The following is a 22,693-nucleotide window of genomic DNA, read 5'->3' as shown; positions in this document are numbered from 1 at the left end:
TCACTGTATTTGGTGCATAAGCTTGAGAGCTGTGAAATTTGGGCTACTATCACATGGTTATTGGTGGCCTTGATTTGAGCTACCACGTCCTTCATTGTTTCCTCTGTGTAGTTGTTGTAATTATTATTACGACCATAAAAGTTACTTCTGAAATTTTCACGTCCGCGGTTTCCACCAGGCTGAGGATAATTTTTATAATAAAGGACAGGATTTGGTTGTCCAGTTGCTTCCGTGCAACTATTTACAAACCTTGGATATGGCATAATTCATGGTGTTGAAGGTGCCAGCCTGCTTGAAGAGTTTTACCTTATCAATTGCGCAATTCTTTGTCATTGCCTTAACTGCAGACTGTGTAGAATAACTTCTGGCTACCTCAAGGGTTAGGCCGTCCGTTATGTACGCACTTTCTAGAGCTTTAGTCATCTGCTCAACATCTGACGTGATTGGTTGGCAGTTTTGTTTCGTTCGTGTAGATTCATCATTTTGGCTAATAGTACTTCTATAGTTTCGCATTTGACATTACTTTTTAGTCCGGAAATGACTTCTGATATAGTTTATTCATTTCCGACTTGGTTTCTGGCATCACCTTTTAGATTTGTTTTTATTATGCAATAGTCATCTGCTTTAATGTTTGATAATTCTTTTGAAAATTCATTCCGTTCCATTATGTTATGGATATGAATTATTTCTTAAATACCGTCATAACAATTGATTGCCCTGCCTAAGATTGGGTTCTCGTCTTTTCTTGATCTAACTGCTCACCCGGAATGGTCGTTAATGCTATTTCTTTTTGGGTTGCAGTGCAGTGAAACAATGGTGAGGCATGACAGTTAAATGTGTCTAAATAAAGAATTTCAAACTCGTATACACTAACTGGGATTGATATAATTGCTGATTTCTTCTACTGAAATCTGGGTCCCCAATATATATTTTGCTTATGGCTCTTTGTGTATCCATACTTGAATATACATATATGTATATATATTGTTTTAGATTTACTTTATTTTATTTCATTTCCTTGTCGTTGCTTATTAAATAAAATATTTTTATATTTTTTATCATAAATATATATTGTTTGTGCGCTTTGTTCTCTTTTTATACCCTTGCAGATGGTATAATGATTTCACTGAAGGAGACTTTTCTGACCCCATAAAGTATATATATTCTTGATCAGCTTCACTAGACGAGTCAATTGGGCTAAAACTTTTCCAAAATACTTCTTTGTATTGCAGGTAGTACATAAGTCAGAACCAGCCGGATCGGACAACTATATCTTATAGCTTCCATAGGAACTATCGTGGAAAAAATAAAAAAAATTATATCTTTGGTGTTTTCTATTATATAGCGTTCTAAGTTTGGAAATCACATTTTTTAATTAGTTCTGAATTTTGAATTAAATTTGATCAAAATCGGACGTCTATATCGTATAGGTGTCATAGGAACAATCGGAAAATGGGTGGAAAAATAATATGAAACAAGTTATAGCTTTGGGGCTTTTTGACATATTATCTTATAATATTGGGAATACAATTTCGAATTCAATTTTATAAAAATTGGACTAAGTTAACTTATAAACGTCAAAAAAAACGGTCTGAAAAAGAAAGAATGAAATGATGGTTTTTATAATATCATTAAAAATTTCACATGGTGTTACAAAAGTTGATTATTTCTTTTTACTGCAAGGGTATACAAATTTCGGCTCCTTCGGAGGTGAAACTGGCGGGTTGCCCCTCTCGCTTGTTGATCTGCTGCTGATGTCCGGACCCTATTGGCTTAGGCGGGGCCGGGGACGGTGCCGGTCTTCGCACCGGTCTTCGGCTTTATTCATGCGTAATTGTTGTAAAGTAGAGAGGTCCGGGGCAGTCCGTCGGGCAGACTTCTGGTCTTTTCGGCAGTGGCTTGGGAGTATTTGTTTTTGCTATGAGTTTTTGATTTATAACTTTTATTTTATTTGCTGAGTGAGTTGTGACTTGTGGTACTCTATTTTTGAGGGTTTCTTTTAAAAATTCAAGCTCATTATAAAGTTTTTGAGCCGTCGTCCATGCAGGCGGTGTTTACTGTGCAACTAGCAGCCACTTGATGTGCGCTATTCTTTTATTCATTTTAATTTTCTGACCTCCACGTACCATTACTTACACTCTACTCACTCAGACTTTTTGTTTTATTTCCTCCTGTCGCCTTGTTGCCAAACACTTCAGATGTAGAATGTTAGTAAGTCCAGTTGCCTCTTCCCTGCTCCTCGTCACACTTGTCACGATCGCCATGTAAGCTTTGGTAGGTTGTGGTAGCTTTATTCGTCTTTATTCGAATGAATTTTGGTTGTCTTAGCCTAAGGCTTGCTAGCTGTCGGCGCAGCGGCAGAGCAGCCGTTTTATATATTTTATATGTTATGTAAAACGGGAGAAAGAGAGAGAGAGTTATGTATTTACATGTGTATATAAGCGGTCAGTATGGAAACCATGCTGACTTGACTCTAAGCGCGGTATGCTAAGAGTGCAGTTCATATTACGTTTGCACTTGAAATGGTTGTGGGCTCTTGGCACGCTGTCAATGTCGATGTCGATATATTATTGACATAATTTTTTTGTACTTAATAACGTTAATAAATTGAAATGATCAAAAATATTTATGTATCAAATATATTCATGTACTCGTATACATGTTATTATCTATGTATGGCCATACTAAGTGTGATTATGAAATAAAAAGCTTTAATCTATCCTTAAGAACTATCTGTTTTTCGTTTTTGTCATTAACTATTATAACATTATTTATATCTCCTATTTCCGTTACTTTATACTGACCAGTATATTTATAATTTAACTTATGACCTGTTTCGTTTCTTAATAATACTTTATATCCTACTGATAAATGATAATGATAAAGGATAATGATAGAAGAGCATAAGAATAAAAATAAGGTAATATATGATCAAAAAGCAAACTATATAATGCTTTTTGATCATATAGTACCTTATTTTTATTCTTATACTCTTCTATTATTATCCTATTTATATCTATATTTACTTTCTTTAGCATAATCATCTAAATTATATTTTGTTTCTATGCTATCTATGTTCTTTAATTGTTTTATTAAATTACTTGTTTTACTAAGTACTAACTCATACGGACAATAATTATGTGCCATAGAGGGGTTGGTGTTGAAACAAAAAACTAAATATTGAAGCCATACGCCCAATCAGTTTTATCAACTGATATAAAAGATCGTATGTATTCATTAAAAGTTCTATGACTTCTTTCTATTGTTTCAACTGACTAGTGGTGGTGTGCTGTACATGTAATATTCTTAATATTTAAATATTTGCACAAATTGTCTATAATTGAATTCTTGTATTCTGTTCCCATGTACGTAATGAACGTCTTCATTGGACCGTACTTCAGGATAAAAGATTCAAATATTGCTTTAGGGACAGTATTAGCATTCTTATTTGTAACAGGTATGGCAACTAAACACATAGTTAAGTTACATATTAATGTGACTGCATACTCGTTGATATTTTCTGATTTTGGTAGTGGACCAATAATGTCCACTATCAATCTGTCGAAAGCATGTATGGGTGTGTCTGTTATTGTTAGTGGGGTGTTACTATGTTTACGTATTTTAGCTTTCTGGCATTTTTGACATTTTCGTATATACTCAGTGATATCACGAGTCATATTCTTCAAAAAATAATTTTTTTTTTATTTTTGCTAAAGTTTTTGAAATGCCATTTTGACCTTCTTGTATGGGAGCGTTATGGAAGTTAGACAGAATGGCTTCTTTATCTTTTTGCTTATCTATTAGGGTCGCCGGAATGAGTAGCGCTACTCTTAATGTTTTCAATATTTTATTGTCCATTAATTTGAAATTATCTATTGAAGTATATTCAAAGGTATTTTCCCACGGTGCCACTTTGAGTTGGCTGATTTTATGCATACATAAGTCTTGGATTCCATTGGTATATAAATCTCTAACATCGTATCTTGCTGTAATTTTTCTGCCATGTTGAAATAAACATAGCATATCTTTTACATGCAATGTCACTACTTTACGTACTTTGTCATTGTTTACGGGTTCATATACGTTGGGCCTAGAAGCTGTATCTAAAGATTGCGTAGGCAATTCTTTTTCTTTATTTTCCGCGCGGATTTTCTGTCTATTGTGATATCTTTTGGTGACTTTATTGATATTGTCAGTTATTATATGTAGGTCTGTTTTTATTATGAAATGTTTTCCATATATTTATGGCCTAAAATGTAATATTGCCAAGTGTATTGTAGATAGTTCCCGCACAGAAGACCACTTATTACTTTCTCCTTTAGTGAATGATCTAGAAGCATTAGCAAGTCCATCATGGTATTGAGTTAAAACCGTTCCTCATGCTTGTTTGATTGTATCTGTAATTATACAGAATTCTTTAGTAAAATAGGGATATTGTAACAATGTTGGTTCCATTACTATGTTTTTTTAATATTGGAATGCGTTATTCAACTGTCCGTTTTAAGAGGAACATTCTTTTTGCATAGTCTTGTTATTGCCGGGAAGTTTTCAATGAATCGTCTATAATAATTGGAAAAGCTACAAAACGTCTAGCGCTGTCCGCATTGTGCGGCACTGGGTAATTCATGATGACGTCATATTTCTTGTCATCTAGAAGTATTCCTTCATCTGTGCATTTATGACCAAGAAAAGTCACCTCATGCATAAAAAATGAACATTTTTCTGGATGTAAACTTAGGTTGTATTCCCTGCATATCTTAAAAACAACGAGCCATTGCTCGTTGAAACTGACATATCTCGTGAACTTTTTCCGAGTTCATTTTGGTGGAATCCTGACATAAGGTCAAGACACGAAAAATATCTTGTTGATCCAAAATGTCATCAATTGTAGAAAGTAGAAATTTATCGGTCAATAATTTTTTGTTTATTTGACGATAGTCAATCACTAATCTCCAATTCTTTGAATTTGAAGCGGGAGATGTTTTTTTGGGGACAAGTAATAATGGGCTATTATATTCAGATTCTACTATTCCGTCTGTGATCAATTTTCCGCCTTGCCCTGTATCTCGTCCTGACTGTGTGGGCTTCTATAATTTTTGACGTATACTGGTTCATCATCCTTTAATCTCAGTTTCTGTTTGTAGAAATTATTTGTACTGATTGGTTCTGTGTTCAATTCGAATGTATCACTGTATTTGGTGCATAAGCTTGAGAGCTGTGAAATTTGGGCTACTATCACATGGTTATTGGTCTTATTGCTATTGTGGCCTTGATTTGAGCTACCACGTCCTTCATTGTTTCCTCTGTATAGTTGTTGTAATTATTATTACAACCATAAAAGTTACTTCTGAAATTTTCACGTCCGCGGTTTCCACCAGGCTGAGGATAATTTTTATAATAAAGGACAGGATTTGGTTGTCCAGTTGCTTCCGTGCAACTATTTACAAACCTTGGATATGGCATAATTCATGGTGTTGAAGGTGCCAGCCTGCTTGAAGAGTTTTACCTTATCAATTGCGCAATTCTTTGTCATTGCCTTAACTGCAGACTGTGTAGAATAACTTCTGGCTAGCTCAAGGGTTAGGCCGTCCGTTATGTACGCACTTTCTAGAGCTTTAGTCATCTGCTCAACATCTGACGTGATTGGTTGGCAGTTTTGTTTCGTTCGTGTAGATTCATCATTTTGGCTAATAGTACTTCTATAGTTTCGCCTTTGACATTACTTTTTAGTCCGGAAATGACTTCTGATATAGTTTATTCATTTCCGACTTGGTTTCTGGCATCACCTTTTAGATTTGTTTTTATTATGCAATAGTCATCTGCTTTAATGTTTGATAATTCTTTTGAAAATTCATTCCGTTCCATTATGTTATGGATATGAATTATTTCTTAAATACCGTCATAACAATTGCTCTGCCTAAGATTGGATTCTCGTCTTTTCTTGAACTAACTGCTCACCCGGAATGGTCGTTAATGCTATTTCTTTTTGGGTTGCAGTGCAGTGAAACAATGGTGAGGCATGACAGTTAAATGTGTCTATATAAAGAATTTCAAACTCGTATACACTAACAGGGGTTGATATAATTGCTGATTTCTTCTACTGAAATCTGGGTCCCCAATATATATTTTGCTTATGGCTCTTTGTGTATCCATACTTGAATATACATATATGTATATATATTTTTTTAAATTTACTTTATTTTATTTCATTTTCTTGTCGTTGCTTATTAAATACAATTTTTGTATATTTTTTATCATAAATATATATTGTTTGTGCGCTTTGTTCTCTTTTTATACACTTGCAGATGGTATTATGATTTCACTGAAGGAGACTTTTCTGACCCCATAAAGTATATATATTCTTGATCAGCTTCACTAGACGAGTCAATTGGGCTGAAACTTTTCCAAAATACTTCTTTGTATTGCAGGTAGTACATAAGTCAGAACCAGCCGGATCGGACAACTATATCTTATAGCTTCCATAGGAACTATCGTGGAAAAAATAAAAAAAAATTATATCTTTGGTGTTTTCTATTATATAGCGTTCTAAGTTTGGAAATCACATTTTTTAATTAGTTCTGAATTTTAAATTAAATTTGATCAAAATCGGACGTCTATATCGTATAGGTGTCATAGGAACAATCGGAAAATGGGTGGAAAAATAATATGAAACAAGTTATAGCTTTGGGGCTTTTTGACATATTATCTTATAATATTAGGAATACAATTTCGAATTCAATTTTATATAAATTGGACTAAGTTAACTTATAAACGTCAAAAAAAAACGGTCTGAAAAAGAAAGAATGAAATGATGGTTTTTATAATATCATTAAAAATTTCACATGGTGTTACAAAAGTTGATTATTTCTTTTTACTGCAAGGGTATACAAATTTCGGCTCCTTCGGAGGTGAAACTGGCGGGTTGCCCCTCTCGCTTGTTGATCTGCTGCTGATGTCCGGACCCTATTGGCTTAGGCGGGGCCGGGGACGGTGCCGGTCTTCGCACCGGTCTTCGGCTTTATTCATGCGTAATTGTTGTAAAGTAGAGAGGTCCGGGGCAGTCCGTCGGGCAGACTTCTGGTCTTTTCGGCAGTGGCTTGGGAGTATTTGTTTTTGCTATGAGTTTTTGATTTATAACTTTTATTTTATTTGCTGAGTGAGTTGTGACTTGTGGTACTCTATTTTTGAGGGTTTCTTTTAAAAATTCAAGCTCATTATAAAGTTTTTGAGCCGTCGTCCATGCAGGCGGTGTTTACTGTGCAACTAGCAGCCACTTGATGTGCGCTATTCTTTTATTCATTTTAATTTTCTGACCTCCACGTACCATTACTTACACTCTACTCACTCAGACTTTTTGTTTTATTTCCTCCTGTCGCCTTGTTGCCAAACACTTCAGATGTAGAATGTTAGTAAGTCCAGTTGCCTCTTCCCTGCTCCTCGTCACACTTGTCACGATCGCCATGTAAGCTTTGGTAGGTTGTGGTAGCTTTATTCGTCTTTATTCGAATGAATTTTGGTTGTCTTAGCCTAAGGCTTGCTAGCTGTCGGCGCAGCGGCAGAGCAGCCGTTTTATATATTTTATATGTTATGTAAAACGGGAGAAAGAGAGAGAGAGTTATGTATTTACATGTGTATATAAGCGGTCAGTATGGAAACCATGCTGACTTGACTCTAAGCGCGGTATGCTAAGAGTGCAGTTCATATTACGTTTGCACTTGAAATGGTTGTGGGCTCTTGGCACGCTGTCAATGTCGATGTCGATATATTATTGACATAATTTTTTTGTACTTAATAACGTTAATAAATTGGAATGATCAAAAATATTTATGTATCAAATATATTCATGTACTCGTATACATGTTATTATCTATGTATGGCCATACTAAGTGTGATTATGAAATAAAAAGCTTTAATCTATCCTTAAGAACTATCTGTTTTTCGTTTTTGTCATTAACTATTATAACATTATTTATATCTCCTATTTCCGTTACTTTATACTGACCAGTATATTTATAATTTAACTTATGACCTGTTTCCTTTCTTAATAATACTTTATATCCTACTGATAAATGATAATGATAAAGGATAATGATAGAAGAGCATAAGAATAAAAATAAGGTAATATATGATCAAAAAGCAAACTATATAATGCTTTTTGATCATATAGTACCTTATTTTTATTCTTATACTCTTCTATTATTATCCTATTTATATCTATATTTACTTTCTTTAGCATAATCATCTAAATTATATTTTGTTTCTATGCTATCTATGTTCTTTAATTGTTTTATTAAATTACTTGTTTTACTAAGTACTAACTCATACGGACAATAATTATGTGCCATAGAGGGGTTGGTGTTGAAACAAAAAACTAAATATTGAAGCCATACGCCCAATCAGTTTTATCAACTGATATAAAAGATCGTATGTATTCATTAAAAGTTCTATGACTTCTTTCTATTGTTTCAACTGACTAGTGGTGGTGTGCTGTACATGTAATATTCTTAATATTTAAATATTTGCACAAATTGTCTATAATTGAATTCTTGTATTCTGTTCCCATGTACGTAATGAACGTCTTCATTGGACCGTACTTCAGGATAAAAGATTCAAATATTGCTTTAGGGACAGTATTAGCATTCTTATTTGTAACAGGTATGGCAACTAAACACATAGTTAAGTTACATATTAATGTGACTGCATACTCGTTGATATTTTCTGATTTTGGTAGTGGACCAATAATGTCCACTATCAATCTGTCGAAAGCATGTATGGGTGTGTCTGTTATTGTTAGTGGGGTGTTACTATGTTTACGTATTTTAGCTTTCTGGCATTTTTGACATTTTCGTATATACTCAGTGATGTCACGAGTCATATTCTTCAAAAAATAATTTTTTTTTTATTTTTGCTAAAGTTTTTGAAATGCCATTTTGACCTTCTTGTATGGGAGCGTTATGGAAGTTAGACAGAATGGCTTCTTTATCTTTTTGCTTATCTATTAGGGTCGCCGGAATGAGTAGCGCTACTCTTAATGTTTTCAATATTTTATTGGCCATTAATTTGAAATTATCTATTGAAGTATATTCAAAGGTATTTTCCCACGGTGCCACTTTGAGTTGGCTGATTTTATGCATACATAAGTCTTGGATTCCATTGGTATATAAATCTCTAACATCGTATCTTGCTGTAATTTTTCTGCCATGTTGAAATAAACATAGCATATCTTTTACATGCAATGTCACTACTTTACGTACTTTGTCATTGTTTACGGGTTCATATACGTTGGGCCTAGAAGCTGTATCTAAAGATTGCATAGGCAATTCTTTTTCTTTATTTTCCGCGCGGATTTTCTGTCTATTGTGATATCTTTTGGTGACTTTATTGATATTGTCAGTTATTATTTGTAGGTCTTTAATGGTTATTCTTGATAACGCATCAGCTACATAGTTGTCTTTTCCCTTTAAGTATTCAACTGAGAAATCATATTCTTCTAATTCGGACCTCATACGTGTCAGTTTAGAACTGGGATTGATTATTATATAAAAGGTCTGTGGTCTGTTTTTATTATGAAATGTTTTCCATATATTTATGGCCTAAAATGTAATATTGCCAAGTGTATTGTAGATAGTTCCCGCACAGTAGACCACTTATTACTTTCTCCTTTAGTGAATGATCTAGAAGCATTAGCAAGTCCATCATGGTATTGAGTTAAAACCGTTCCTCATGCTTGTTTGATTGTATCTGTAATTATACAGAATTCTTTAGTAAAATAGGGATATTGTAACAATGTTGGTTCCATTACTATGTTTTTTTAATATTGGAATGCGTTATTCAACTGTCCGTTTAAAGAGGAACATTCTTTTTGCATAGTCTTGTTATTGCCGGGAAGTTTTCAATGAATCGTCTATAATAATTGGAAAAGCTACAAAACGTCTAGCGCTGTCCGCATTGTGCGGCACTGGGTAATTCATGATGACGTCATATTTCTTGTCATCTAGAAGTATTCCTTCATCTGTGCATTTATGACCAAGAAAAGTCACCTCATGCATAAAAAATGAACATTTTTCTGGATGTAAACTTAGGTTGTATTCCCTGCATATCTTAAAAACAACGAGCCATTGCTCGTTGAAACTGACATATCTCGTGAACTTTTTTCGAGTTCATTTTGGTGGAATCCTGACATAAGGTCAAGACACGAAAAATATCTTGTTGATCCAAAATGTCATCAATTGTAGAAAGTAGAAATTTATCGGTCAATAATTTTTTGTTCATTTGACGATAGTCAATCACTTATCTCCAATTCTTTGAATTTGAAGCGGGAGATGTTTTTTTGGGGACAAGTAATAATGGGCTATTATATTCAGATTCGACTATTCCGTCTGTGATCAATTTTCCGCCTTGCCCTGTATCTCGTCCTGACAGTGTGGGCTTCTATAATTTTTGACGTATACTGGTTCATCATCCTTTAATCTCAGTTTCTGTTTGTAGAAATTATTTGTACTGATTGGTTCTGTGTTCAATTCGAATGTATCACTGTATTTGGTGCATAAGCTTGAGAGCTGTGAAATTTGGGCTACTATCACATGGTTATTGGTCTTATTGCTATTGTGGCCTTGATTTGAGCTACCACGTCCTTCATTGTTTCCTCTGTATAGTTGTTGTAATTATTATTACAACCATAAAAGTTACTTCTGAAATTTTCACGTCCGCGTTTTCCACCAGGCTGAGGATAATTTTTATAATAAAGGACAGGATTTGGTTGTCCAGTTGCTTCCGTGCAACTATTTACAAACCTTGGATATGGCATAATTCATGGTGTTGAAGGTGCCAGCCTGCTTGAAGAGTTTTACCTTATCAATTGCGCAATTCTTTGTCATTGCCTTAACTGCAGACTGTGTAGAATAACTTCTGGCTAGCTCAAGGGTTAGGCCGTCCGTTATGTTCGCACTTTCTAGAGCTTTAGTCATCTGCTCAACATCTGACGTGATTGGTTGGCAGTTTTGTTTCGTTCGTGTAGATTCATCATTTTGGCTAATAGTACTTCTATAGTTTCGCCTTTGACATTACTTTTTAGTCCGGAAATGACTTCTGATATAGTTTATTCATTTCCGACTTGGTTTCTGGCATCACCTTTTAGATTTGTTTTTATTATGCAATAGTCATCTGCTTTAATGTTTGATAATTCTTTTGAAAATTCATTCCGTTCCATTATGTTATGGATATGAATTATTTCTTAAATACCGTCATAACAATTGCTCTGCCTAAGATTGGATTCTCGTCTTTTCTTGATCTAACTGCTCACCCGGAATGGTCGTTAATGCTATTTCTTTTTGGGTTGCAGTGCAGTGAAACAATGGTGGGGCATGACAGTTAAATGTGTCTATATAAAGAATTTCAAACACGTATACACTAACAGGGGTTGATATAATTGCTGATTTCTTCTACTGAAATCTGGGTCCCCAATATATATTTTGCTTATGGCTCTTTGTGTATCCATACTTGAATATACATATATGTATATATATTTTTTTAAATTTACTTTATTTTATTTCATTTTCTTGTCGTTGCTTATTAAATACAATTTTTTTATATTTTTTATCATAAATATATATTGTTTGTGCGCTTTGTTCTCTTTTTATACACTTGCAGATGGTATTATGATTTCACTGAAGGAGACTTTTCTGACCCCATAAAGTATATATATTCTTGATCAGCTTCACTAGACGAGTCAATTGGGCTGAAACTTTTCCAAAATACTTCTTTGTATTGCAGGTAGTACATAAGTCAGAACCAGCCGGATCGGACAACTATATCTTATAGCTTCCATAGGAACTATCGTGGAAAAAATAAAAAAAAATTATATCTTTGGTGTTTTCTATTATATAGCGTTCTAAGTTTGGAAATCACATTTTTTAATTAGTTCTGAATTTTGAATTAAATTTGATCAAAATCGGACGTCTATATCGTATAGGTGTCATAGGAACAATCGGAAAATGGGTGGAAAAATAATATGAAACAATTTATAGCTTTGGGGCTTTTTGACAAATTATCTTATAATATTGGGAATACAATTTCGAATTCCATTTTATAAAAATTGGACTAAGTTAACTTATAAACGTCAAAAAAAACGGTCTGAAAAAGAAAGAATGAAATGATGGTTTTTATAATATCATTAAAAATTTCACATGGTGTTACAAAAGTTGATTATTTCTTTTTACTGCAAGGGTATACAAATTTCGGCTCCTTCGCAGGTGAAACTGGCGGGTTGCCCCTCTCGCTTGTTGATCTGCTGCTGATTTCCGGACCCTATTGGCTTAGGCGGGGCCGGGGACGGTGCCGGTCTTCGCACCGGTCTTCGGCTTTATTCATGCGTAATTGTTGTAAAGTAGAGAGGTCCGGGGCAGTCCGTCGGGCAGACTTCTGGTCTTTTCGGCAGTGGCTTGGGAATATTTGTTTTTGCTATGAGTTTTTGATTTATAACTTTTATTTTATTTGCTGAGTGAGTTGTGACTTGTGGTACTCTATTTTTGAGGGTTTCTTTTAAAAATTCAAACTCATTATAAAGTTTTTGAGCCGTCGTCCATGCAGGCGGTGTTGACTGTGCAACTAGCAGCCACTTGATGTGCCCTATTCTTTTATTCATTTTAATTTTCTGACCTCCACGTACCATTACTCACAGTCACTCACTCAGACTTTTTGTTTTATTTCCTCCTGTCGCCTTGTTGCCAAACACTTCAGATGTAGAATGTTAGTAAGTCCAGTTGCCTCTTCCCTGCTCCTCGTCACACTTGTCACGATCGCCATGTAAGCTTTGGTAGGTTGTGGTAGCTTTATTCGTCTTTATTCGAATGAATTTTGGTTGTCTTAGCCTAAGGCTTGCTAGCTGTCGGCGCAGCGGCAGAGCAGCCGTTTTATATATTTTATATGTTATGTAAAACGGGAGAAAGAGAGAGAGAGTTATGTATTTACATGTGTATATAAGCGGTCAGTATGGAAACCATGCTGACTTGACTCTAAGCGCGGTATGCTAAGAGTGCAGTTCATATTACGTTTGCACTTGAAATGGTTGTGGGCTCTTGGCACGCTGTCAATGTCGATGTCGATATATTATTGACATAATTTTTTTGTACTTAATAACGTTAATAAATTGAAATGATCAAAAATATTTATGTATCAAATATATTCATGTACTCGTATACATGTTATTATCTATGTATGGCCATACTAAGTGTGATTATGAAATAAAAAGCTTTAATCTATCCTTAAGAACTATCTGTTTTTCGTTTTTGTCATTAACTATTATAACATTATTTATATCTCCTATTTCCGTTACTTTATACTGACCAGTATATTTATAATTTAACTTATGACCTATTTCCTTTCTTAATAATACTTTATATCCTACTGATAAATGATAATGATAAAGGATAATGATAGAAGAGCATAAGAATAAAAATAAGGTAATATATGATCAAAAAGCAAACTATATAATGCTTTTTGATCATATAGTACCTTATTTTTATTCTTATACTCTTCTATTATAATCCTATTTATAACTATATTTACTTTCTTTAGCATAATCATCTAAATTATATTTTGTTGCTATCTATGTTCTTTAATTGTTTTATTAAATTTCTTGTTTTACTAAGTACTAACTCATACGGACAATAATTATGTGCCATAGAGGGGTTGGTGTTGAAACAAAAAACTAAATATTGAAGCCATACGCCCAATCAGTTTTATCAACTGATATAAAAGATCGTATGTATTCATTAAAAGTTCTATGACTTCTTTCTATTGTTTCAACTGACTAGTGGTGGTGTGCTGTACATGTAATATTCTTAATATTTAAATATTTGCACAAATTGTCTATAATTGAATTCTTGTATTCTGTTCCCATGTACGTAATGAACGTCTTCATTGGACCGTACTTCAGGATAAAAGATTCAAATATTGCTTTAGGGACAGTATTAGCATTCTTATTTGTAACAGGTATGGCAACTAAACACATAGTTAAGTTACATATTAATGTGACTGCATACTCGTTGATATTTTCTGATTTTGGTAGTGGACCAATAATGTCCACTATCAATCTGTCGAAAGCATGTATGGGTGTGTCTGTTATTGTTAGTGGGGTGTTACTATGTTTACGTATTTTAGCTTTCTGGCATTTTTGACATTTTCGTATATACTCAGTGATGTCACGAGTCATTCTTCAAAAAATAATTTTTTTTTTATTTTTGCTAAAGTTTTTGAAATGCCATTTTGACCTTCTTGTATGGGAGCGTTATGGAAGTTAGACAGAATGGCTTCTTTATCTTTTTGCTTATTTATTAGGGTCGCCGGAATGAGTAGCGCTACTCTTAATGTTTTCAATATTTTATTGGCCATTAATTTGAAATTATCTATTGAAGTATATTCAAAGGTATTTTCCCACGGTGCCACTTTGAGTTGGCTGATTTTATGCATACATAAGTCTTGGATTCCATTGGTATATAAATCTCTAACATCGTATCTTGCTGTAATTTTTTTGCCATGTTGAAATAAACATAGCATATCTTTTACATGCAATGTCACTACTTTACGTACTTTGTCATTGTTTACGGGTTCATATACGTTGGGCCTAGAAGCTGTATCTAAAGATTGCATAGGCAATTCTTTTCCTTTATTTTCCGCGCGGATTTTCTGTCTATTGTGATATCTTTTGGTGACTTTATTGATATTGTCAGTTATTATTTGTAGGTCTTTAATGGTTATTCTTGATAACGCATCAGCTACATAGTTGTCTTTTCCCTTTAAGTATTCAACTGAGAAATCATATTCTTCTAATTCGGACCTCATACGTGTCAGTTTAGAACTGGGATTGATTATTATATAAAAGGTCTGTGGTCTGTTTTTATTATGAAATGTTTTCCATATATTTATGGCCTAAAATGTAATATTGCCAAGTGTATTGTAGATAGTTCCCGCACAGTAGACCACTTATTACTTTCTCCTTTAGTGAATGATCTAGAAGCATTAGCAAGTCCATCATGGTATTGAGTTAAAACCGTTCCTCATGCTTGTTTGATTGTATCTGTAATTATACAGAATTCTTTAGTAAAATAGGGATATTGTAACAATGTTGGTTCCATTACTATGTTTTTTTAATATTGGAATGCGTTATTCAACTGTCCGTTTTAAGAGGAACATTCTTTTTGCATAGTCTTGTTATTGCCGGGAAGTTTTCAATGAATCGTCTATAATAATTGGAAAAGCTACAAAACGTCTAGCGCTGTCCGCATTGTGCGGCACTGGGTAATTCATGATGACGTCATATTTCTTGTCATCTAGAAGTATTCCTTCATCTGTGCATTTATGACCAAGAAAAGTCACCTCATGCATAAAAAATGAACATTTTTCTGGATGTAAACGTAGGTTGTATTCCCTGCATATCTTAAAAACAACGAGCCATTGCTCGTTGAAACTGACATATCTCGTGAACTTTTTCCGAGTTCATTTTGGTGGAATCCTGACATAAGGTCAAGGCACGAAAAATATCTTGTTGATCCAAAATGTCATCAATTGTAGAAAGTAGAAATTTATCGGTCAATAATTTTTTGTTCATTTGACGATAGTCAATCACTTATCTCCAATTCTTTGAATTTGAAGCGGGAGATGTTTTTTTGGGGACAAGTAATAATGGGCTATTATATTCAGATTCGACTATTCCGTCTGTGATCAATTTTCCGCCTTGCCCTGTATCTCGTCCTGACTGTGTGGGCTTCTATAATTTTTGACGTATACTGGTTCATCATCCTTTAATCTCAGTTTCTGTTTGTAGAAATTATTTGTACTGATTGGTTCTGTGTTCAATTCGAATGTATCACTGTATTTGGTGCATAAGCTTGAGAGCTGTGAAATTTGGGCTACTATCACATGGTTATTGGTGCTATTGCTATTGTGGCCTTGATTTGAGCTACCACGTCCTTCATTGTTTCCTCTGTATAGTTGTTGTAATTATTATTACGACCATAAAAGTTACTTCTGAAATTTTCCCGTCCGCGGTTTCCACCAGGCTGAGGATAATTTTTATAATAAAGGACAGGATTTGGTGGTCCAGTTGCTTCCGTGCAACTATTTACAAACCTTGGATATGGCATAATTCATGGTGTTGAAGGTGTCAGCCTGCTTGAAGAGTTTTACCTTATCAATTGCGCAATTCTTTGTCATTGCCTTAACTGCAGACTGTGTAGAATAACTTCTGGCTAGCTCAAGGGTTAGGCCGTCCGTTATGTTCGCACTTTCTAGAGCTTTAGTCATCTGCTCAACATCTGACGTGATTGGTTGGCAGTTTTGATTCGTTCGTGTAGATTCATCATTTTGGCTAATAGTACTTCTATAGTTTCGCCTTTGACATTACTTTTTAGTCCGGAAATGACTTCTGATATAGTTTATTCATTTCCGACTTGGTTTCTGGCATCACCTTTTAGATTTGTTTTTATTATGCAATAGTCATCTGCTTTAATGTTTGATAATTCTTTTGAAAATTCATTCCGTTCCATTATGTTATGGATATGAATTATTTCTTAAATACCGTCATAACAATTGCTCTGCCTAAGATTGGATTCTCGTCTTTTCTTGATCTAACTGCTCACCCGGAATGGTCGTTAATGCTATTTCTTTTTGGGTTGCAGTGCAATGAAACAATGGTGAGGCATGACAGTTAAATGTGTCTATATAAATGATTTCAAACTCGTATACACTAACAGGGGTTGATATAATTGCTGATTTCTTCTACTGAAATCTGGGTCCCCAATATATATTTTGCTTATGGCTATTTGTGTATCCATACTTGAATATACATATATGTATATATATTGTTTTAGATTTACTTTATTTTATTTCATTTCCTTGTCGTTGCTTATTAAATAAAATTTTTTTATATTTTTTATCATAAATATATATTGTTTGTGCGCTTTGTTCTTTTTTTATACCCTTGCAGATGGTATAATGATTTCACTGAACGAGACTTTTCTGACCCCATAAAGTATATATATTCTTGATCAGCTTCACTAGACGAGTCAATTGGGCTGAAACTTTTCCAAAATACTTCTTTGTATTGCAGGTAGTACATAAGTCAGAACCAGCCGGATCGGACAACTATATCTTATAGCTTCCATAGGAACTATCGTGGAAAAAATAAAAAAAAATTATATCTTTGGTGTTTTCTATTATATAGCGTTCTAAGTTTGGAAATCACATTTTTTAATTAGTTCTGAATTCTGAATTAAATTTGATCAAAATCGGCCGTCTATATCGTATAGGTGTCATAGGAACAATCGGAAAATGGGTGGAAAAATAATATGAAACAAATTATAGCTTTGGGGCTTTTTGACATATTATCTTATAATATTGGGAATACAATTTCGAATTCATTTTAATAAAAATCGGACTAAGTTAACATATATACGTAAAAAAAACGGTCTGAAAAAAAAAAGAATGAAATGATGGTTTTTATAATATCACTGAAGTTAGCAACAATCATTAAAAATTTCACATGGTGTTACAAAAGTTGATTATTTCTTTTTACTGCAAGGGTATACAAATTTCGGCCCCGGACCTAAAGTAGAGAGGTCCGGGGCAGTCCGTCGGGCACACTTCTGGTCTTTTCGGCAGTGGCTTGGGAGTATTTGTTTTTGCTATGAGTTTTTGATTTATAACTTTTATTTTATTTGCTGAGTAAGTTGTGACTTGTGGTACTCTATTTTTGAGGGTTTCTTTTAAAAATTCAAGCTCATTATAAAGTTTTTGAGCCGTCGTCCATGCAGGCGGTGTTTACTGTGCAACTAGCAGCCACTTGATGTGCGCTATTCTTTTATTAATTTTAATTTTCTGACCTCCACGTACCATTACTCACACTCTACTCACTCAGACTTTTTGTTTTATTTCCTCCTGTCGCCTTGTTGCCAAACACTTCAGATGTAGAATGTTAGTAAGTCCAGTTGCCTCTTCCCTGCTCCTCGTCACACTTGTCACGATCGCCATGTAAGCTTTGGTAGGTTGTGGTAGCTTTATTCGTCTTTATTCGAATGAATTTTGGTTGTCTTAGCCTAAGGCTTGCTAGCTGTCGGCGCAGCGGCAGAGCAGCCGTTTTATATATTTTATATGTTATGTAAAACGGGAGAAAGAGAGAGAGAGTTATGTATTTACATGTGTATATAAGCGGTCAGTATGGAAACCATGCTGACTTGACTCTAAGCGCGGTATGCTAAGAGTGCAGTTCATATTACGTTTGCACTTGAAATGGTTGTGGGCTCTTGGCACGCTGTCAATGTCGATGTCGATATATTATTGACATAATTTTTTTGTACTTAATAACGTTAATAAATTGAAATGATCAAAAATATTTATGTATCAAATATATTCATGTACTCGTATACATGTTATTATCTATGTATGGCCATACTAAGTGTGATTATGAAATAAAAAGCTTTAATCTATTCTTAAGAACTATCTGTTTTTCGTTTTTGTCATTAACTATTATAACATTATTTATATCTCCTATTTCCGTTACTTTATACTGACCAGTATATTTATAATTTAACTTATGACCTGTTTCCTTTCTTAATAATACTTTATATCCTACTGATAAATGATAATGATAAAGGATAATGATAGAAGAGCATAAGAATAAAAATAAGGTAATATATGATCAAAAAGCAAACTATATAATGCTTTTTGATCATATAGTAACTTATTTTTATTCTTATACTCTTCTATTATTATCCTATTTATATCTATATTTACTTTCTTTAGCATAATCATCTAAATTATATTTTGTTTCTATGCTATCTATGTTCTTTAATTGTTTTATTAAATTACTTGTTTTACTAAGTACTAACTCATACGGACAATAATTATGTGCCATAGAGGGGTTGGTGTTGAAACAAAAAACTAAATATTGAAGCCATACGCCCAATCAGTTTTATCAACTGATATAAAAGATCGTATGTATTCATTAAAAGTTCTATGACTTCTTTCTATTGTTTCAACTGACTAGTGGTGGTGTGCTGTACATGTAATATTCTTAATATTTAAATATTTGCACAAATTGTCTATAATTGAATTCTTGTATTCTGTTCCCATGTACGTAATGAACGTCTTCATTGGACCGTACTTCAGGATAAAAGATTCAAATATTGCTTTAGGGACAGTATTAGCATTCTTATTTGTAACAGGTATGGCAACTAAACACATAGTTAAGTTACATATTAATGTGACTGCATACTCGTTGATATTTTCTGATTTTGGTAGTGGACCAATAATGTCCACTATCAATCTGTCGAAAGCATGTATGGGTGTGTCTGTTATTGTTAGTGGGGTGTTACTATGTTTACGTATTTTAGCTTTCTGGCATTTTTGACATTTTCGTATATACTCAGTGATGTCACGAGTCATATTCTTCAAAAAATAATTTTTTTTTTATTTTTGCTAAAGTTTTTGAAATGCCATTTTGACCTTCTTGTATGGGAGCGTTATGGAAGTTAGACAGAATGGCTTCTTTATCTTTTTGCTTATCTATTAGGGTCGCCGGAATGAGTAGCGCTACTCTTAATGTTTTCAATATTTTATTGGCCATTAATTTGAAATTATCTATTGAAGTATATTCAAAGGTTTTTTCCCACGGTGCCACTTTGAGTTGGCTGATTTTATGCATACATAAGTCTTGGATTCCATTGGTATATAAATCTCTAACATCGTATCTTGCTGTAATTTTTCTGCCATGTTGAAATAAACATAGCATATCTTTTACATGCAATGTCACTACTTTACGTACTTTGTCATTGTTTACGGGTTCATATACGTTGGGCCTAGAAGCTGTATCTAAAGATTGCATAGGCAATTCTTTTTCTTTATTTTCCGCGCGGATTTTCTGTCTATTGTGATATCTTTTGGTGACTTTATTGATATTGTCAGTTATTATTTGTAGGTCTTTAATGGTTATTCTTGATAACGCATCAGCTACATAGTTGTCTTTTCCCTTTAAGTATTCAACTGAGAAATCATATTCTTCTAATTCGGACCTCATACGTGTCAGTTTAGAACTGGGATTGATTATTATATAAAAGGTCTGTGGTCTGTTTTTATTATGAAATGTTTTCCATATATTTATGGCCTAAAATGTAATATTGCCAAGTGTATTGTAGATAGTTCCCGCACAGTAGACCACTTATTACTTTCTCCTTTAGTGAATGATCTAGAAGCATTAGCAAGTCCATCATGGTATTGAGTTAAAACCGTTCCTCATGCTTGTTTGATTGTATCTGTAATTATACAGAATTCTTTAGTAAAATAGGGATATTGTAACAATGTTGGTTCCATTACTATGTTTTTTTAATATTGGAATGCGTTATTCAACTGTCCGTTTTAAGAGGAACATTCTTTTTGCATAGTCTTGTTATTGCCGGGAAGTTTTCAATGAATCGTCTATAATAATTGGAAAAGCTACAAAACGTCTAGCGCTGTCCGCATTGTGCGGCACTGGGTAATACATGATGACGTCATATTTCTTGTCATCTAGAAGTATTCCTTCATCTGTGCATTTATGACCAAGAAAAGTCACCTCATGCATAAAAAATGAACATTTTTCTGGATGTAAACTTAGGTTGTATTCCCTGCATATCTTAAAAACAACGAGCCATTGCTCGTTGAAACTGACATATCTCGTGAACTTTTTCCGAGTTCATTTTGGTGGAATCCTGACATAAGGTCAAGACACGAAAAATATCTTGTTGATTCGGTGTTTACTGTGCAACTAGCAGCCACTTGATGTGCGCTATTCTTTTATTAATTTTAATTTTCTGACCTCCACGTACCATTACTCACACTCTACTCACTCAGACTTTTTGTTTTATTTCCTCCTGTCGCCTTGTTGCCAAACACTTCAGATGTAGAATGTTAGTAAGTCCAGTTGCCTCTTCCCTGCTCCTCGTCACACTTGTCACGATCGCCATGTAAGCTTTGGTAGGTTGTGGTAGCTTTATTCGTCTTTATTCGAATGAATTTTGGTTGTCTTAGCCTAAGGCTTGCTAGCTGTCGGCGCAGCGGCAGAGCAGCCGTTTTATATATTTTATATGTTATGTAAAACGGGAGAAAGAGAGAGAGAGTTATGTATTTACATGTGTATATAAGCGGTCAGTATGGAAACCATGCTGACTTGACTCTAAGCGCGGTATGCTAAGAGTGCAGTTCATATTACGTTTGCACTTGAAATGGTTGTGGGCTCTTGGCACGCTGTCAATGTCGATGTCGATATATTATTGACATAATTTTTTTGTACTTAATAACGTTAATAAATTGAAATGATCAAAAATATTTATGTATCAAATATATTCATGTACTCGTATACATGTTATTATCTATGTATGGCCATACTAAGTGTGATTATGAAATAAAAAGCTTTAATCTATTCTTAAGAACTATCTGTTTTTCGTTTTTGTCATTAACTATTATAACATTATTTATATCTCCTATTTCCGTTACTTTATACTGACCAGTATATTTATAATTTAACTTATGACCTGTTTCCTTTCTTAATAATACTTTATATCCTACTGATAAATGATAATGATAAAGGATAATGATAGAAGAGCATAAGAATAAAAATAAGGTAATATATGATCAAAAAGCAAACTATATAATGCTTTTTGATCATATAATACCTTATTTTTATTCTTATACTCTTCTATTATTATCCTATTTATAACTATATTTACTTTCTTTAGCATAATCATCTAAATTATATTTTGTTGCTATCTATGTTCTTTAATTGTTTTATTAAATTACTTGTTTTACTAAGTACTAACTCATACGGACAATAATTATGTGCCATAGAGGGGTTGGTGTTGAAACAAAAAACTAAATATTGAAGCCATACGCCCAATCAGTTTTATCAACTGAGATAAAAGATCGTATGTATTCATTAAAAGTTCTATGACTTCTTTCTATTGTTTCAACTGACTAGTGGTGGTGTGCTGTACATGTAATATTCTTAATATTTAAATATTTGCACAAATTGTCTATAATTGAATTCTTGTATTCTGTTCCCATGTACGTAATGAACGTCTTCATTGGACCGTACTTCAGGATAAAAGATTCAAATATTGCTTTAGGGACAGTATTAGCATTCTTATTTGTAACAGGTATGGCAACTAAACACATAGTTAAGTTACATATTAATGTGACTGCATACTCGTTGATATTTTCTGATTTTGGTAGTGGACCAATAATGTCCACTATCAATCTGTCGAAAGCATGTATGGGTGTGTCTGTTATTGTTAGTGGGGTGTTACTATGTTTACGTATTTTAGCTTTCTGGCATTTTTGACATTTTCGTATATACTCAGTGATGTCACGAGTCATATTCTTCAAAAAATAATTTTTTTTTTATTTTTGCTAAAGTTTTTGAAATGCCATTTTGACCTTCTTGTATGGGAGCGTTATGGAAGTTAGACAGAATGGCTTCTTTATCTTTTTGCTTATCTATTAGGGTCACCGGAATGAGTAGCGCTACTCTTAATGTTTTCAATATTTTATTGGCCATTAATTTGAAATTATCTATTGAAGTATATTCAAAGGTATTTTCCCACGGTGCCACTTTGAGTTGGCTGATTTTATGCATACATAAGTCTTGGATTCCATTGGTATATAA

General features: G+C 33.7%; 1 long non-coding RNA gene across 4 annotated transcripts; it reads right to left on the bottom strand.

Annotated features, from left to right (window-relative positions):
- Nucleotides 1-984: 984 nt before the first annotated feature.
- On the bottom strand, nt 985-18,471 carry LOC127011663 (uncharacterized). 4 transcript variants are annotated; one of them, XR_007764864.1, is made up of 2 exons: nt 17,911-18,471; nt 985-2,086 (listed from the first exon to the last, which is right to left on the bottom strand). It is a non-coding gene; the product is annotated as an uncharacterized LOC127011663 (long non-coding RNA). The 4 variants fall into 4 exon arrangements; XR_007764862.1 differs by lacking the exon at nt 17,911-18,471 and adding an exon at nt 12,688-13,357; XR_007764863.1 differs by lacking the exon at nt 17,911-18,471 and adding an exon at nt 7,346-8,031.
- Nucleotides 18,472-22,693: the final 4,222 nt, after the last annotated feature.

The sequence above is a fragment of the Drosophila biarmipes genome, unplaced genomic scaffold, assembly GCF_025231255.1.
Source record: "Drosophila biarmipes strain raj3 unplaced genomic scaffold, RU_DBia_V1.1 ptg000005l, whole genome shotgun sequence".
Lineage (NCBI taxonomy): Eukaryota > Metazoa > Arthropoda > Insecta > Diptera > Drosophilidae > Drosophila > Drosophila biarmipes.
This window is presented reverse-complemented; position numbering and strand designations above follow the sequence as displayed.